This window comes from Mustela nivalis (genome assembly GCF_964662115.1).
Source record: "Mustela nivalis genome assembly, chromosome: 5".
Taxonomy (NCBI): Eukaryota; Metazoa; Chordata; class Mammalia; order Carnivora; family Mustelidae; genus Mustela; species Mustela nivalis.
Genome location: NC_139024.1, coordinates 30050912 through 30068076, shown reverse-complemented (window position 1 = coordinate 30068076; position 17165 = coordinate 30050912).

The following is a 17165-nucleotide window of genomic DNA, read 5'->3' as shown; positions in this document are numbered from 1 at the left end:
ACTTCCAAGTGAAGATTTTGCAGTAAGATTTAGAAGGAATCAAAACAAATCTTAGAGATCATTAGACTACTTAGAAACCTAGCAGTGCACTGTGCTTACATGGTATTAAATCTAAGTGAAACTTCAGTCAACCTCAGAGCTTAGACCCATGTGCTACTTAAACTATTACATGGCCCTGACTCCAAAAGATTTATCCAAAGGGAACTCAGCCTCTTCTCTCATATATTTCCCCATTAGCAATTACCCTCTAAGGGATAGGTCTGCAGAAAAAACTCTGGTCACTTGTTCTGGGTAAAGAAACAACAGTTCTCAGTAATTACCAACCCCACAGGAGAAAAATCAGCAATAAATTTACCACCTGAGATCTCCTAACTTATGGAATATATCAAAAAACAACACATTTCATTGGAAAAGGACCTGAAGAAACAGAGCTGAATGAAGCATCCGGGGTTCAAGCTCTCCCACCTCTACCTCCTTTCTTTAGCAGAACCTAATTTGCCTGAGTGGAATTTATATTTCTCTGGAATTTATATTTCTCTAAATGAGTTTAGGAAGATCCGTCACACCTTCTCAGACAGTGATACACCATTTTGAGATCTTTATTTTGATTCAGTATTTTGCTGCTGGAGTTTAATCTTTAAGTAAATTTTCTCAAATAGGGTGAATAAATGATGTATTTTCTGAACTTTTGCGTTTCCAGGATAGTTTTTCAGTTGCTTTCAAATGAAAGACAACTTGCCCAGGTTTTAAAGACTTCATTTCAGTTAAAAAAAAAATTTTTTTTTTTTGTTTACTTGAAACTTAAAATATTTCTGCTCTCTACTGACATTTGTTCTTTAGTAGAGGAAACTGAAGCAGTTTTTTGGGGAGCAAAAATCCCTGTCCCCTTTAAGGTCCTTCTTGTTGAACTAGAAATCAAATTGACATGAGGCAGATTAAAGGAGAAAATTAAATTTATGTACTGAGACCCTCACATAGGTAGGAAATTCCAAAGATAGTCAGCCAAAATAAGGTATGTATATCATTCTGAACTAAGGAGAAGGTGGTAGAGATCCAGGTCTTTAAAGAACAGCAATGCAATCCTCAGGAGAAAGGAAAAAAAAAGAGTAAATGTTTGGTAAACAAATGTTTTCTGGGCTTCAGGAAAAAATGGGATAAAGGTCAAACAGGCTTTGATCTAGATTCCTTCCTGTCTAGCATACCTGGTTCTTAAAATAGTATAGTTATCTATGGTGACGGCTCTCTTCCTGGAGCAGGTCCTTTATCTAAATTCTTCTAGGCAGTTGTGGGGATGATAGCTTTTCCTAAATCCAGTGGGTCTTGGTTACTTTTGACTCAAAATAATCTTTATGCCAAAGCAGCATATTTTGGAGGGACCAATCTTGATCATCTTTAAGTCTAATTGCCTTTTTCATGGAAAGCATTTTTATATGATGTTTATATAGGAAATTTTCTTTAATACATTTCATTCCATAATAAGTCTATCTGCAAACTTCTTTTGGATTTTTTCCTAGGAAAGATCTAAGCATTTCTTATCTGTATACTAACATATTTTCTTTACTTAGGGATTCTTTCTTCAACTATATCTTTAATCATTCTTCTAATTATTCTGATTTCTTACTGAAAAACACCTAAAATTCTTATATTGTGTTTTTATTCCTGTCTTCCATATCTATCAAAGTCTACCTTACAGTTTTTCCATACACACACACACACACATACACATATATATGTATACATATATATGTATACATATATATATTCTGAGAGAGGTTAACCATCCAACAGTTTCTCTGCATTCCACTGTGTTTGTTACTATTTCTCTTATATTATTTATTTTCTCACTTTCATTCCTTATTTTACACACTTTATCTCATTCTTTGTTTTTGTTGTTTTAATGTCATCCTGTTTTTTCCCTAACAATCTGCTCTTTGATATAGGTCAGGGACTTGACAAACAGGATACTAAATGCTTTTCTAAAATCACTCAACTTTCTTTAAAAAAAAAAAATTCACTCTGCTTCTTGATCAAAGTCCCAGGAAAATTCAGTGGGAAAGAGTCCCCTTTCAACAAATGGTACTGTAACAGTTGAATATCCACATGCAGAAAGATGACATTGAACTCCTACCCTACACCATACACAAGAAATAATTTAGGAGCTCCCAGGTGGCTCAGTCGATAAGCTTCTAATTCTTAATTTCAGCTCAGGTCATGCATGATCTCAGGATTGTGAGATGAGATCGAGCCTGGTGTTAGGCACCCTGCTAGGTGTGAAGCTTGCTGAAGATTCTCTTTCTCCCTCTCCCTCTCCCTTGACCCCTCCCCCAACTTGTGCGCACTCACTCGCTCTCTTTCTCTTAAAAAAAAATAAAAAAATAAAAAATAATTAAAAATAGATTACAGACACAAATGTAACAGCTAATACTATAAAACTTTCAAATGAAATTTTAGGGGAATATCTTCATGATTTCTTAGATGTGATAGCAAAATACAAGTGATAAAAGAAAAAAAATGATAAATTGGGCTTAAAACTTTGTGTTTCAAAAAGCTATCCTCAAGAAAATAATAATTAAAAAAACCAGAATGGCAGAATATGCATGCAAGTTGTATATTGAATAATAGACATATCCAGAATAGCTAAAGAATTCTTCCAACTCAATAATAAAAAGGTAGATAATCCAATTAAAAATAGGCAAAAGATCTGAATAGACATTTCTGCAAAGAAGATGCACAAATGACCAATGCACTAGAATGGACATAGTGAAAAAGTCAGATAATAAAAAGTGTTGGAAGATGTGAAGAAATTGGACCCCTCATACACTGTTGGTGGGAATATAAAATGGCACAGCTGCTTGGTAAAACAGTTTGGCAGTTCCTCAAAGAATTGGGCTTCGATTTAACATAGGACCCAAGAGTTTGACTTTTTGGAATCTGCCTAAGAGAAATGAAAAGTGAAAATGTCCACATAAAGACTTGTACATAAATGTTTATATTAGCATTATTCACAATAGCTAAGAAATAGAAGCAACACAAGTGCACATCAACTGGATAAATAAAATACAGTACAGTACTCTTTAGCAATAAGAAGCAATAAAAAAAGAAAAGCACGGATACATGATAACAACATGCTTGCCTAATTCTGGGGATGGGGGTAGGGATAGAAAATAACTGTATATGGGCATGTGATTTCTTTTAATAATGATTTAAATGTTTTAAGATTAAACATGTTGATTGTACAACTCTGTAAATATAAAACATTTCAATTATTTCAATAAATGAATTTTATGATGTATAAATTCTATCTCAATAAAACTATTAAAATCACCCAGTTTTTTTGTGCGTAATAAAAAATTTTCAGTGATCCGTTTTTTGTTCAATTTAAAGTTCTTTTTCTTTCCTGAAATCCCCCTTCCTAAACACTATGTTGATTTTTCCTACCCTCATCTTCAAACAAAGAGAGTTGTAGACAACAGGCAATGTGTCAGACTTGCCATTACTCTGTATCTAGTTAGGTGCTGGTCAAATTGACTTCTCAGTTTATGCCTAGATAACAGGTTGAGGTACATAACTTCTAGTAAAAGATTCAGAAGGAGGTAATATATTGAATATGTTGGTGCCTCAGTCAGAACTTCTTTCTTGGGAAATCAGTCTGAGGATTGACAGAATAAACTGCACAGACAGAGGGAGAAAGGGGGCCACATTGTGGGAGGTAGGCGGTGTATAGAGAGGGGTGGGGGGAGAAACAGATTGTAGCTGCTGCAGAGGGGAGGGAGTCCTGGTCACAGAGAGAGATGAGAGAGATGGGGGAGGAGTGCACAGGGGATTGAACAGGGAAAAACACTTTCCCAAAAGCATCGACTGGGAAAATGAGAGGGGCCAATTTCTGTGGAATTTTTTTTTTTTTTTTTTTTTTTTTTTTTTTTTTTACAACCAGTGGAACTCAAAAGACAAGTTTTAGCGGTCCACTCTGTGGCTGGTATAGAGCCCTGAAGGTACTGTAGTGCTCCTGTGGAGAAGGCAGACAGGTAAACTGGGGACAGATGGTGTGATCTGCGGATCTCCTGAGACACACTGGGAGAGACATTTCCCCCTTCTTGGAGTATATCTGAGAGAGGTGGCATTACCTCTCTGAGGAAAAGGAGCTGGGCAGAGGGGAGGTGCCATTTCCCTCTCCTGCCTTTCACCAGAGGTGCAGAAACACCTGCTGAGAGTGGCTGACATGGACACTGGCTCTTTAGGGGGCTTTGCTCCAAACCCCACACTCCTGTGCTGTGGTGCAACTGCCCTTCTGTCTCAAACCTGCATCAGTTTTAGTGTGGCAACCCCCCCCCCCCCAGAAGATCAGTGAAGTTCCCCCCTACAGCAGATCCCTGAAATTTGGAGTTTGAAAACTCAGCTAGCTGCCCAAGATAGAGCCCAAAATGCACTGTACTGGTCCAGGCAGGCAACCAACTCAGACACAGACACTGTGAAAACAGCAGCCTGAAAAACACCTACAATGCTCAAGAGAAAATTAGTCCCTCTTCCAGAGGCTTCCCTGACAGCAGCAAGCAGGAACTCTCCTCTCTGAGAGAAATGGGGCTGGCACTATTTCCCTGCCCCACTTCTCAGCAAGAACCAACTTCAGTAAATAGGACAACATCAACTGGCTGCTTAGCCTGCTTACACCAAACACTACCCACTGCTAGCAAGGAGAAACTCTGCAGAGGACTGACCTGAGGGGTAGAGCAGCCATAACAGCAGCAGAGTGCACACAGCACACACCAGAGACCACTTCCTGAAGTGTCAGGCCCTGGACAGTCTATGACCTCTTCTTCATAAAACCATTATTCTTAGGAGCAGGAAATATAACAGGCTTTCCTAATATATAGAATAAGATAGAACTAGACAACAGACAAGATGGAAGGATTTATCCCAAAAGAAAGAATAAGTTTACAGCCAGGCATCTAATCAAAACAGATATAAGTAATATGCCTGATCCAGAATTCAAAGCAATAATCATAAGGATACTAGCTGGGCTTGAGAAAAGCATAAAAGACAGAAAGGAGACCCTTACTATAAGAGAAAAAGGAGCTTAAAACTAAGTAGGGCAAGATGAGATTATATATATATATATATATATATATATATATATATATATATGTAATTTGAATCTCAATAACTGAGATTCAAAACCAGCTAAATATAATGACCACAAGTATGGAAGAATAAGAGGAATGAATAAGTGAAATAGAAAATAGAATTATGGAAAATAAATTGAGCAAAAGAGGGAGAGGAAAATCTTGGATCACAAAAGCAGACTTGGGGAATTCAGTGACTCCATGAAATGTAATAACATTTGAATCCTAGGAGTCCCAGAAAAAAAAGAGAAAATGAGGGCAGAGGGTTTTCTTCAGGAAATTATAGGTGAAAAACTTCCCTAATCTGGGGAAAGAAACAGACTTCCAAATCCAAGAAGCACAGAGAATTCCCATCAAAATTAACAAAAGCAGGCCAATACCAAGACTTATCATAGTTAATTGTAAAATATGGAGATTAAAAAAATCCTAAAAGCAACAAGACAAAAATCTCTAATTGACAAGGGAATACAAAAAAGGTTAGCAGCAGACTTCTCCACAGAAACTTGGCATGCCAGAAGAAAGTGGCATATATATTCAATATACTGAATGGGAAAAATTTGTAGCCAATACTCTATCCAGCAAGGCTATCATTCAGAATAGAAAGAGAGATAAAGAGTTTCTCAGACAAAAACAAAAGGAGTTTGTGACTACTAAAACAGCCCTGCAAGAAATATTAAAGAGAACTCTTAGTGGAAATGACCCAAAGTGACAAATACTAGAAAGGAAGAGAGAAAATCTTCAAAAACAGCAACAAAACAAATAAAAAATTTTACTAAATTTATATCAATGATCATGCTGAATATAAATGGACTAAATGCTCCAGTCAAAAGACTTAGGTTATCAGAATGGATAAAAAAACAAAACACATCTATATGCTGCCTATAGGAGACTCATTTTAGACCTAAAGACACCTGCAGATTGAAAGAGAGGGGATAGAGAAATATTTATCATGCAATCAGATATCCAAAGAAAGCCAAAGAAGCCATACTTACTTCACGCCAACTAGATTTTAAACAAAGACTAATGAGATGAAAAAAGGCACTATATCATAATAAAGCAGTCTATCCAACAAAAAGATGTAGCCATTATAAGTATGAATTCCCCAACTTGGGAGCTCCTGTATATATAAAAAAATTAATAACAAACATAAAGGAAGTCATTTATAGTAATACAGTAATTAAGGGGGTCTTAACACCTCACTTACTGCAATGGACAGATCATCTAAGCAGAAAATCAACAAGCAAACAAGGACTTTGAATGACACACTGGACCAGATGGACTTAAAAGTTATCTTCAGAACACTTCATCCTAAAGCAGCAGAATACATATTCTTTTTGAGTACACATGGAACATTCTACAGTATAGATTGTGTACCAAGTCACAAATCAGGTCTCAACCAGTACAAAAAGACTGAGATCATACCATGAATATTTTCAGATTACAGTGCTATGAAACTTGAAGTTAACCACGTGAAAAAAATCTGGAAAGACCACAAATATATAAAAAAGACCCAGTTCTTTGAATTAATAAAATTGCTAAACCCTTAGCCAGACTTATCAAAAAGAAAAGAGAAAGGGCCTAAATAAAGTCACAAATAAAAGAGGAGAGATCACAGTCAACAGCATAGAAATACAAACAATTATGAAAAATTATATGCCAACAACTTGGGCAATCTGGAAGAAATGGGTAAATTTCTAGGAACATACAAACTACCAAAACGAAAACAGGAAGAAGCAAAAAAAAAAAAAAAAAAACTTTGTACAGACTGATAATTAGCTAAGATACTGAATTAGTAATCAAAAATCTTCCAACAAACAGAAGTCCAGGGTCAGATGGCCTCCCAGGGTAATTATACCAACTATTTAAGGAAGAGTTAATACGTACTCTCCTCAAACTGTTCCAAAAAATAGAAATGGAAGGAAAATCTCCACATTTGTTCTATGAGGCCAACATTACCTTGATTCCAAAACCAGACAAAGATGGTACTGGCACAGAAACAGACACATAGATCAGTGGAACAGAATACACACCCTGAAATAAACCCCCAACTGTATGGTTAACTAATCTTTGACAAAGCAGGAAAGACTATCCAATAGAAAAAAGACAGATTCTTAAGCAAATGGTATTGGGAAAACTGGACAGTAACATGCAGAAGAATGACACTGGACCATTTTATTACACTATATACAAAAAAAAGATTCAAATGGATGAAAGTCTTAAAATGTGAGGCAGGAAGCCATCAAAATCCTAGAGAACACGGGCAGCAACCTCTTTGACCTCACCACAGCAACTTCTTACTAGACATGTCGTTGGAGGCAAGGGAAATAAAAATAAAAATGAACTACTGGGATTTCATTAAGAAAAAAAACTTCTGCACGGTGAAGGAAACAATCAACAAAACTAAAAAGCAGTCTATGGAATGGGAGAAGATATTTGCAAGTGACATATCTGATAAAGAGTTAGTATCCAAAATATATAAAGAACTTATCAAACTAAACACTGAAAAGATAAATGACCCAAGTAAGAAATGGGCAGAAGACATGAAAAGACATTTCTCCAAAAGAAGATGTACAGATGGCTAACAGATGCATGGAAAATGCTCAATATCACTCATCATCAAGGAAATACAAAACAAAACCATGATAAGAGACCACCTCACACTGGTCAGAATGACTAAAATGAGCAACTTAGGAAACAACAAATGTTGGTGAGGATGCAGAAAAACGGGAACCCTTACACTGTTGGTGAGAATGCAAATGGGTGTAGCTACTCTGGAGAACAGTATGGAGGTTCTTCAAAAAGTTAAAAATATAACTACTCTATAACCCAGCAATTGTACTACAAGGTAGTTACCAAAGGATACACAAATATATTGATTCAAAGGGGCACATGTATCCTGATGTTTATAGCAGCATTATCAACAACAGCCAAACTATGGAAAGAGCCCAGATGTCTGTGGACTGATTATGGATAAAGAAAGGATGGCGTATCTATGTATCTAGATCTTGATATAGAATATTACTTACCATCAAACAGAATGACATCTTGCCATTTGCAATGATGTGAATGAAGCTAGAGAGTATTATAGTAAGCGAAATAAGTAAAAAAAAGAAAAATACCCTAAGATTTCACTAATATGTGGAACTAAGAAACAGGTAAACATGGGGGGGGGGGAAGAGGGGGAAATGAAGACATTTTTAACTATAAAGAACAAACTAAGGGTTTCTAGAGGAGAGTCAGATGGGGGGATGGGTTAAATGGGTGATGGGTATCAAGGAGAGCACTTGTTATGAACACTGGGTATTGTATATAAGTGTGAATCACTAAATTCTACACTTGAAACTAATACTACACTGTATGTAACCTAACTGGAATTTGAATAGTAACTTGAAACTAAATATAAAAAAGAACTTCTTTCTTAGATAGGCGTATTCATCCCCAGCTGCAAATTGGTTTTGGATGCTAAAGGCTCATAACTGCATCTTTGGCAAATTGATTCCTCTTTTAAGTGGAATTGCCACACCTAACTAAGTTACACGTATTTCCGCCCGCCCCATGCACTGCCCCCCACACACGTAAACACATCAGTCATGCCCATTGGCCACTTGTGTACTGAAATATGTCCTCTTTGCCTCAGATAGGACCCCCTGTGTGCTACAAGTCATATTCCAGAGCTCCTTTTGGGACCAGGCTAATGTGAGTCTCCAATCAAGACCACATGCTTAGCTTCCATTTGCTGCCCTGTCCTGATTTCCTCCCTCCCTTTCTGAGAGCACTTCCTAAATAAATCACTTTCACAAGAATCTCTGTCTCATTTTCCAGTTCTAAGGAGTCCAGCATAAGATTAGCAGTGTTTGTAGCAGTACACCAGACCATAATCTCCTCCCATAGTCTGTCTTCTGAAAGATTTCTGTCTTCCTTGCTATTCCCCATGCAAAGGGATGATATTCAAAATAGCTGACAACTGGGACACCAAGACATCTGAATGGACACAGACCCAATAAGAATGAATAGTGGCTGCAAATAAATAGTAGAATATACTAAGTATATATTGGTTGACTATTGGCCCTGTTCCAGAATCTAGCAAAGCACCTAGAATCTTTGTCTCTCAATAAGTTTTTATTTTACAAATGAATTAATGGATAAGTGAGTAAATGAATGAGTGAATATTTTTCATGTGAAACTAAAACAATATCCTTGTAGTTTACATACAGTAGCCTTAGTTGTTGTTGTTGTTTTGTTTGATTTTTTAATAGCCTTAGTTTTTATAAACCATTAAGCATCTATGGTGGATTAAATTTTCCAACAATAGTCATAATAATTCTCCCTTCCCTCATATTATTCTTGAATCTAGCCACTGCCGCATTAAAAGGTGACATCTTTGTACTTCTCCACTGGATTTGGGTAAGACTTTGTGATTGTTGTGACTAGTATGACTAGTACAGTGTGGCAGAAGAGATACTGTGTGACTTCTGAGGCTAGGTTATAAAAGATGATGTAACTTCTGCTTGCCTGTCTCTCTTGATACGCTTCCCTTGGGATCCAGTCTCATTTGTGAAGATGCTGTGGTCATACTGAGAGACACATATGGAGAGACAATGCAGGCCTGATTGATCAGCTGACAGCCAGCACCAACTTTTCACCCATATGGGTGGGCCTTCTTGATCAGGTCTCCAGCTAACAGCATGTGCAGCAGAAGTGAACCTTTCCCATAGAGCCCTGCCCAAATTGCAGATTAATGAGCAAAACAACTGATTTCCATTTTAAGCTACTGTGTTGCAGTGGTTTGGTATGCACCAATAGATCATCAGGATCCTAAGTGGAGGAAAGGATGGGAAGTAAATGATGGCTTTTAAAAATGGGAGAAGCCATGAATTATTTTTGTTGTTATTTCAACATAGGGCTTGAATTCGTAACCCCAAGATCAAGAGTCATATGCTCTACCAACTGAGGCAGTCACGTGTCCCATCGTGATTAGTTTTTTTTTTTTTAAGTTAAAAATGTATAATATTTTGTTAGTTTGGTAATAATCATTTACTATCCAGCATTCTTTGGGCTAAGAGTTATGGAAATCTAGTTCAAACTAGATTAGGACAATATGGTAATTATTGGCTCTTGTAATTAGTGGTATTCTTTAATGACAAAATCATCTGAAAGACATGAAAGAAAGGGCCTGAAGAACAGTGAGAACCAGGGAATTGAAAGTTATCAAAACTCTCATCTCTCTTTTTTTTCTCTACTTCTGCTTCATTTTCTCCTATTGTTGCAAGTTTCATTCACATAGTTTGTAATATGACTTCTGACAATTCTTGACCCTCATAAATTCCCACCACATAAGACAGACTGATATTTTAGTTCCAGTTTGAAAAATCCTGTGGAAAGACTTTGGGTGGCTGTCTTGGGTTAGATGCCTTTTCTTGGACTGATTGTGTATAGCAGCTGATTGACGAGGAGGTCATTATGTATGTATGGGTATATGAGTAGAAGTTGGTATATATAAATCAATTGCCTATCAATCAATTACCTATACCTATACTCACTAGATGGGGGAATCTCATTCCTCTATCACTTATATGTTGGTGATTCCCAAACATTCACAGAACTGACCTGACCCCAATTCCAGGATTGTATATCTAAATATCTACTTACCATTTCACTTGAATGTCTAATGGTGACAATGTCAAGATAGGCTAGGAATCAATAAATCCCAAAATTTCAGTGAATTGACATAACAGATGCTTATTTGGTCATGCAAATTCTGCTATGGGAATGGGCAATTCTCTAGGATGACTATTCTCCATCAGTCTGCACTGCTCACTGATGGGGTCTCCACCATCCTGCAGTGGCACTGCCTGAAATACGCAGCCTTCTTGGACAATGAAACAGGCTAAGAAAATGCTTCTCCTGGGACCTGATACTATCATCCCAGCTTAAAACTGTTAGCCAGAACTGCTTGCATAGCTTCTTTTTTTTTTTTTTAAAGATTTTATTTATTTATTTGACAGAGAGAAATCACAAGTAGATGGAGAGGCAGGCAGAGAGAGAGAGAGGGAAGCAGGCTCCCTGCTGAGCAGAGAGCCTGATGTGGGACTCGATCCCAGGGCCCTGAGATCATGACCTGAGCCGAAGGCAGCGGCTTAACCCACTGAGCCCCCCAGGCGCCCCTGCTTGCATAGTTTCACATGGCTGTCAGGTGGTGGGGAAGTGTAATTCTCCAGTGTGTTCAGAGGAGGAAATATGGATGAGTACCAGAAGTCACTTTCACAAGAAGAACCTCTCTAGAGGTTTCAATTTCCAACTGCCCCCATCTCTGCAGCAATAGTTACCACAGTAAATGAGATCCATTCAGTTTCTGAAGCCAGAAATCTTGGGAGTCATCCTCACCTCCCCCAGAGTCCACATCAAATCCATCTGTATTAATGTTCAGTCCTGTCAGTTGTCTCTGTGTTAAAATACATGCATAAAAGAAAGATAGTTTATGAAAATGCTTCATATTAAAGGAATCTAAATAGACATGACAATTAAATGCAATACCAGATCTTGTACTGGAGGGGAGAAAATGCTATTAAGGACATTATTGGGTGAACTGACAAGATTGGAATACAAATAGTAAATTAGATAAAATTAGATATTGTATCAATATTACATTTACTGAAGTTTATAATTGCATTGTGATTATGTATGGGATGATCCTTGTTCTTAGGAAATACACACTGAAGAATTTAGAAGTAAGGCGCTGTGATGTATAATGGATATAACTCACCCTCAAATAATTCAGATTTGAACAAGTTGAGAGAGTCGGGAGAGGGAAAGGAGAATGATAGAATGAAGAAATGAAGAAATGATAAAGCATATTAACAGTAAGTGAACTTGGTAAAGGGTATAATCAGTAGGTTTCTGGATCCAGAATCAAACCACACCTTACCACTCAGTACAGAACAACCTACCTCATGCTACCATTCTCATTACCCTGATTCTAGTCTTCTACATCCTGTAGTCTTACAGCAGCCAATGTAAGCCTTTGGAAACATAAATAAAATCATGTCACCATCCTGTACATAACCCACCAGTGACTTCCCATTGCATGCATAATAGAATCTAAAGACCTCTATAGCCCTATGTCTTGCCCTTTGGTTAACTTTTTGTCCTTACCTTCTCTATGCACCCCATCCCTCTCTCTCTTTTCTTCAATCACCCTGTCTCCTTGAATTTGCCAAGCATGCTTCTGCCTCAGGGTCAGCACTCCAAATTTATATTCATTAATACTAATTTTTTTTAGTATAGTCAATATAAAAATCTTTGATGCTATTTAAAACATTCAGTATTCTGTTTTTTTGTCATAGGATTTAAAAATAAATAAATAAAGCATAAAAACAAATGAAAACTGGGTCATAGCTAGCAGCCAAAACAATATAGTGGCAATGAATCTGAAGCTATCAACAATAAAAAGTAAACATTTTCATATCAGAATCTTATTTCAGTTTAAGCTGCCACAAATTTTAATACTATTATAAGAATACCTTTTACTTCATCTTTTTAGAACTGATGCTTAAGAAATTCTTATGGGAAAAGTCTGTATTTTTTAATATGCATTTGTATTTCCTCATGATGAAAAGTCTATCCATATATTCAATCTTATGCTTTGGTGTTTTATTGAAGTTATTTGTTGGAAGAATAAATGATTTCTCAAAGGAAACAAATTACATATTTTGAATAGTAAAATAATCATATCTGAATAGTTCCATTGAATGTATATTAATTTAATAAAGTTACACATGTAAGCAGGCCTTTATCAGCCTGCTACTACAAAGTCATAGAAAAGAAAACTATTTTTAAGGAATCAGAGGTACTGAATGCCTAATCAGAATTTAATTTTGTAGAGGATTTAAGTGTATTTGAATTAGAAGCCAAAAATGACATGTCAGAAAGCAGAAGGACAAAAAGTTAGTCTTTTGGTGTTCTTGGCAGGAATACCGAAGCTTAGAGACAAATTCTGAATTCCAAATGAAACTGGTTCTTGTGGGAGGATGAAGAAGGACAGACCTGGGGACCAGAGCTGATGAGGAGGTCATAGACAGAGATTTCACTGAACTCACTGCATTCCAATCTATGTTGAATGATACTTTCCTTTCATGTCTATCATGGAAAATTTGTTTTGTTTTGTTTTAGATACATGAGTTACAGCTTCACTTCTCAAAGGCACTAGATTCTTCAAAATGGCTTATTTGAAAAGTATCATAGTGGAACAGCTGAACATTTTTAGGGCAGTAATTCTGTGAAACAGACTATATTACGTGAGCCGTGAGCTTGTGCACTTGTCTCAAGAAGTATAGGGGAAGGAGCAGAGGGTGTTATACTTCACTAATGAATCATTGAACACTACATCAAAAACTAATCGTGTACTATACAGTGGCTAATTGAACATTAAAAAACAGTATGGATGATAGACATACATCTCATTTTAAGAAATATGATTCAACGCCAAGTAACATAATACCAAAAAATAAAATATAATTCACCATTTGTCTGTCTGTCTGTCTCTCTATGAACCATGGTTTTGTGTTGTTGTTTTTCCATGTTCTCTTAACATTTAAAAATCACAAAAATTTTACCTAGTTTTAGCCATGGGTTCAAATTTAATTTTTTAAAAGATTTTAAAAAAATTTTAAGTGACTTTTAAATATTTTAATTAGTGCATAATATGTCATCAAATGAATGCAAAATAATTAACCATTTAATCATTTGTGAATACTTAGAAAACATATATGATCTTAATTTTTTGGTATTGTAGAGCTTTTTTAAAAACCTGAATCCAGTGTGTGTAGCTTGGATTAATTGCAACTAGTCCAGTGAATAAAAAGTTTGTTAAAGCAGTGTTAGAAATTGTACAGAGGGCTGCTGACTAAACATTATTAAAATATAAGATACTCAATTATTTTAAATATTCAGAATAAGAAAAATAAACATTTAAGAATTAATGAAAATACTCCAAAGCATAATTTGGCCACATAAACCCTTTGAACAGTAAGGAGAAAGGAGAAAAAAAAGGCAAGCAAGAGGGGGAACTAGAGAGACATATCAAGGAGACAGGCACACTGGACACAGTCTCTTTTTTCTTGTCTCTTCACTATTAGAGCTCTGTATGCATCGCCTCTAGATTTCAACCTGTATGACTGCTTGGAACATTTCTGCCTTGGGAAGGAGGAATGGGAGGACCCCTAATCAAGTCAGCAGCTGTCATTTTAATTACACACTTGAGTTCTTGCCCCTGATGTGTTGTCTAATCCCCCTGTGCCTGAGTCCCAGCCTTGTTTCTAAGAAGGGTATATAAGCTCTTATGGAGCAGAGCTTGTCCTGTACTTTTTTCTTGATTCAGTCCTACCCCTATGAATGGCTTCTATTTTCAGCTTCAGGTTCTTTTGAATGATGAGTAGATCTCTAGTTCTTTTGTTTTGTGTTCTGTGTATCTACTGGAGATCCCATCTATTGTTGAATTTCCCATCATTGTAATGACATTAAGGTTCTCTGACCATGCTGGGCAGCTCAGGTCCAGTCCCTCAACCTGCCTTACCTATGGATGGATGTTTGCTCAGTCTTCAGATGTGGGTCATCTCAGACTAGTCCATCTCACTGCCAGTCAAAACCCGGGACTACTCAACAAAGTTTGGTATATAGTGGTGCTTAAAACTGTCTTGTCAGTTTTAAACCTTTAAAAAATATTCAACAGACAAACATTTTGAACCCCATTTAACAATGGTTTGTGTAATTGACTATTATTTAGCGGAAAGTCAGCTGCAAAAACTCTAGCACTGGATTACTCATTTTAAATGATATGCAAAGGGTTTTGTATAAATGTGGAGAGTCAAGGGAAGATGAGAATAAGCCATGTATGAAGAAAGAATATGGGCTTTAAAAATCTGAAGGGCTGAGTTTGAGATGCAGCTCCAGCCCCTTGTTCACTATGACACTGGCTCAGATGCTTAACAATTCTGAGCCTCAGTTTCCTCATCAGCAAATTGGTGATGATAACCATCTAAAGGGCTGACAGAGGTTAAGCTGAATAGTACAATGGGCTTTTTGATAGTTTATTATCTCTAAGGTAAGACTTTTCCTGTGTACAAACTCTGTGAATAAGTCCCAAGCATACCTGGGACACATTCCAAACTTGCTGGCTGTACCTTAGGGATCACTCATATATGCACTAAATATATTTTAGCCTTTCAAAAACATACTCCTCATAATCAAGTAGTTCACCAACTAGTGATCCTGGGTGGGGGGAAAAGCCTTATAACTAGGACAGGAGGGCAAAGACGAACCATCCCCTGAGTGATGTTACTTATAAATGCATAGTGTTGTTTTCGATCAGATAGCAAGTTGGAATCATAAAGTTGATATTAGTTATATGGTCTTGTTTCTCTGGGCTTTTAAACATGTAGAAATATGAGAAAGAAGGAAGAAAGAAAGATCCGAGCTGCCAGGTATTGATTGTTTGGATTGTGAAGAGAAAAAGTACTGCTAGGAGGAGCAGTAAGCCTAAGAGCTGGAAGAGACACCTGTCCCTCTCCCTCTGTTCACTCAGCCAACACTCTGAGTCCCTATTCTCTGCTTTGCCTTCTGTTAAGTTCCAGGAATTCAAAAGGAGAGCCTCCGCCCTTGTATGCTGTGTCTGACTGGGAGGCACAGATGGAAATCACAATACAGGATGCCAATCAAGCTTTTACATACAAAAGCTGTGAGCACTGGGGCAAAGCAGTCAGTTTTATTTTGGGGGGTCATGAAGACTATTCTTGGTCTTAAAAAATGATCTGAGGTCACCAGAAATTTAAGACTTTTCCAGGAAAATGAGAATTAAACAAAAACATAGGATGTGAAGAGATTATATAACATACATAGAAACAGTGCATGAAATGGGAGAGTATGGTGAAAGGGATTAGAGTTAGAGAATTTAGTGGATTAGAGTTAGAGAATTTAGTGGTTTCAGTAGTCTAAGTGAATGGTCAGCAAACTATGGCCCATGGGCTGGCCCACTACTTGTTTTAGTAAATAAAGTTTTATTGGAACACAGCCACACCCATAGTTTATGTATTATCATTAATTGCTTTCAAACTACAACAGCAGAATTGAGGAGTTGTGAAGAGACCATATACCCACAGTTATAAAATAGGAGTAGTATGCTGAATCTTGGTCTAAGTAGTAAATGACAGAGGACTGTACTAAGCAAGTAGTACAGAAGAGAAAGAGACAGATTTGTGAAGCATTTTAGAGAGAGATTTTTTTTCCGAAGAATATATTTATTTGTATTGATTTTTGCCTTGTATTATATATCTCTGTAAAAGTAGTAGATATGTACTATAAATAATTTAAATAATGCAGTATATATAAAGTAAATAGTAAAAGAAATTTCAAATAACATATATTCATATACATTTATTCCTACTTATTTCTTTTATAAGTTGAGCCATTTCATTTTTTTAAAAAAGATTTTATTTACTTATTTATTTGTCAGAGAGAGAGAGAGAGAGCACAAGCAGGCAGAGTGTCAGGCAGAGGCAGAGGGAGAAAGAGGCTTTCCCCTGAGCAAGGAGCCTGATGCAGGACTCAATCCCAGGACCCTGGGATCATGACCTGAGCCGAAGGCAGTGTCTTAACTAACTGAGCCACCCGGGCTTCCCTAAGTTGAGCCATTTTATACAGACTGTTCTGTAATCTGCTTTTATCACTGAATAGTAAATCACAAACTTCTTTCTTTTCTTTCCCATTTTATTTTATTTTATTTTATTTCTTTTCCGTTTTCCAAAATTCATTGTTTAGGCACCACACCCAGTGCTCCATGCAATATGTGTCCTCCTTAACACCCACAACCAGGCTCACCCAACCCCCCACCTTCCTCCCCTCTAAAACCCTCAGTTTGTTTCTCAGAGTCCACAGTCTCTCATGGTTTGTCTCCTCCTCTGATTCCCCCAACTCACTTCTCTCCACATCCCAATGTCCTCTGTGTTATTCCTTATGCTCCACAAGTAAGTGAAACGATATGATACTTGTCTC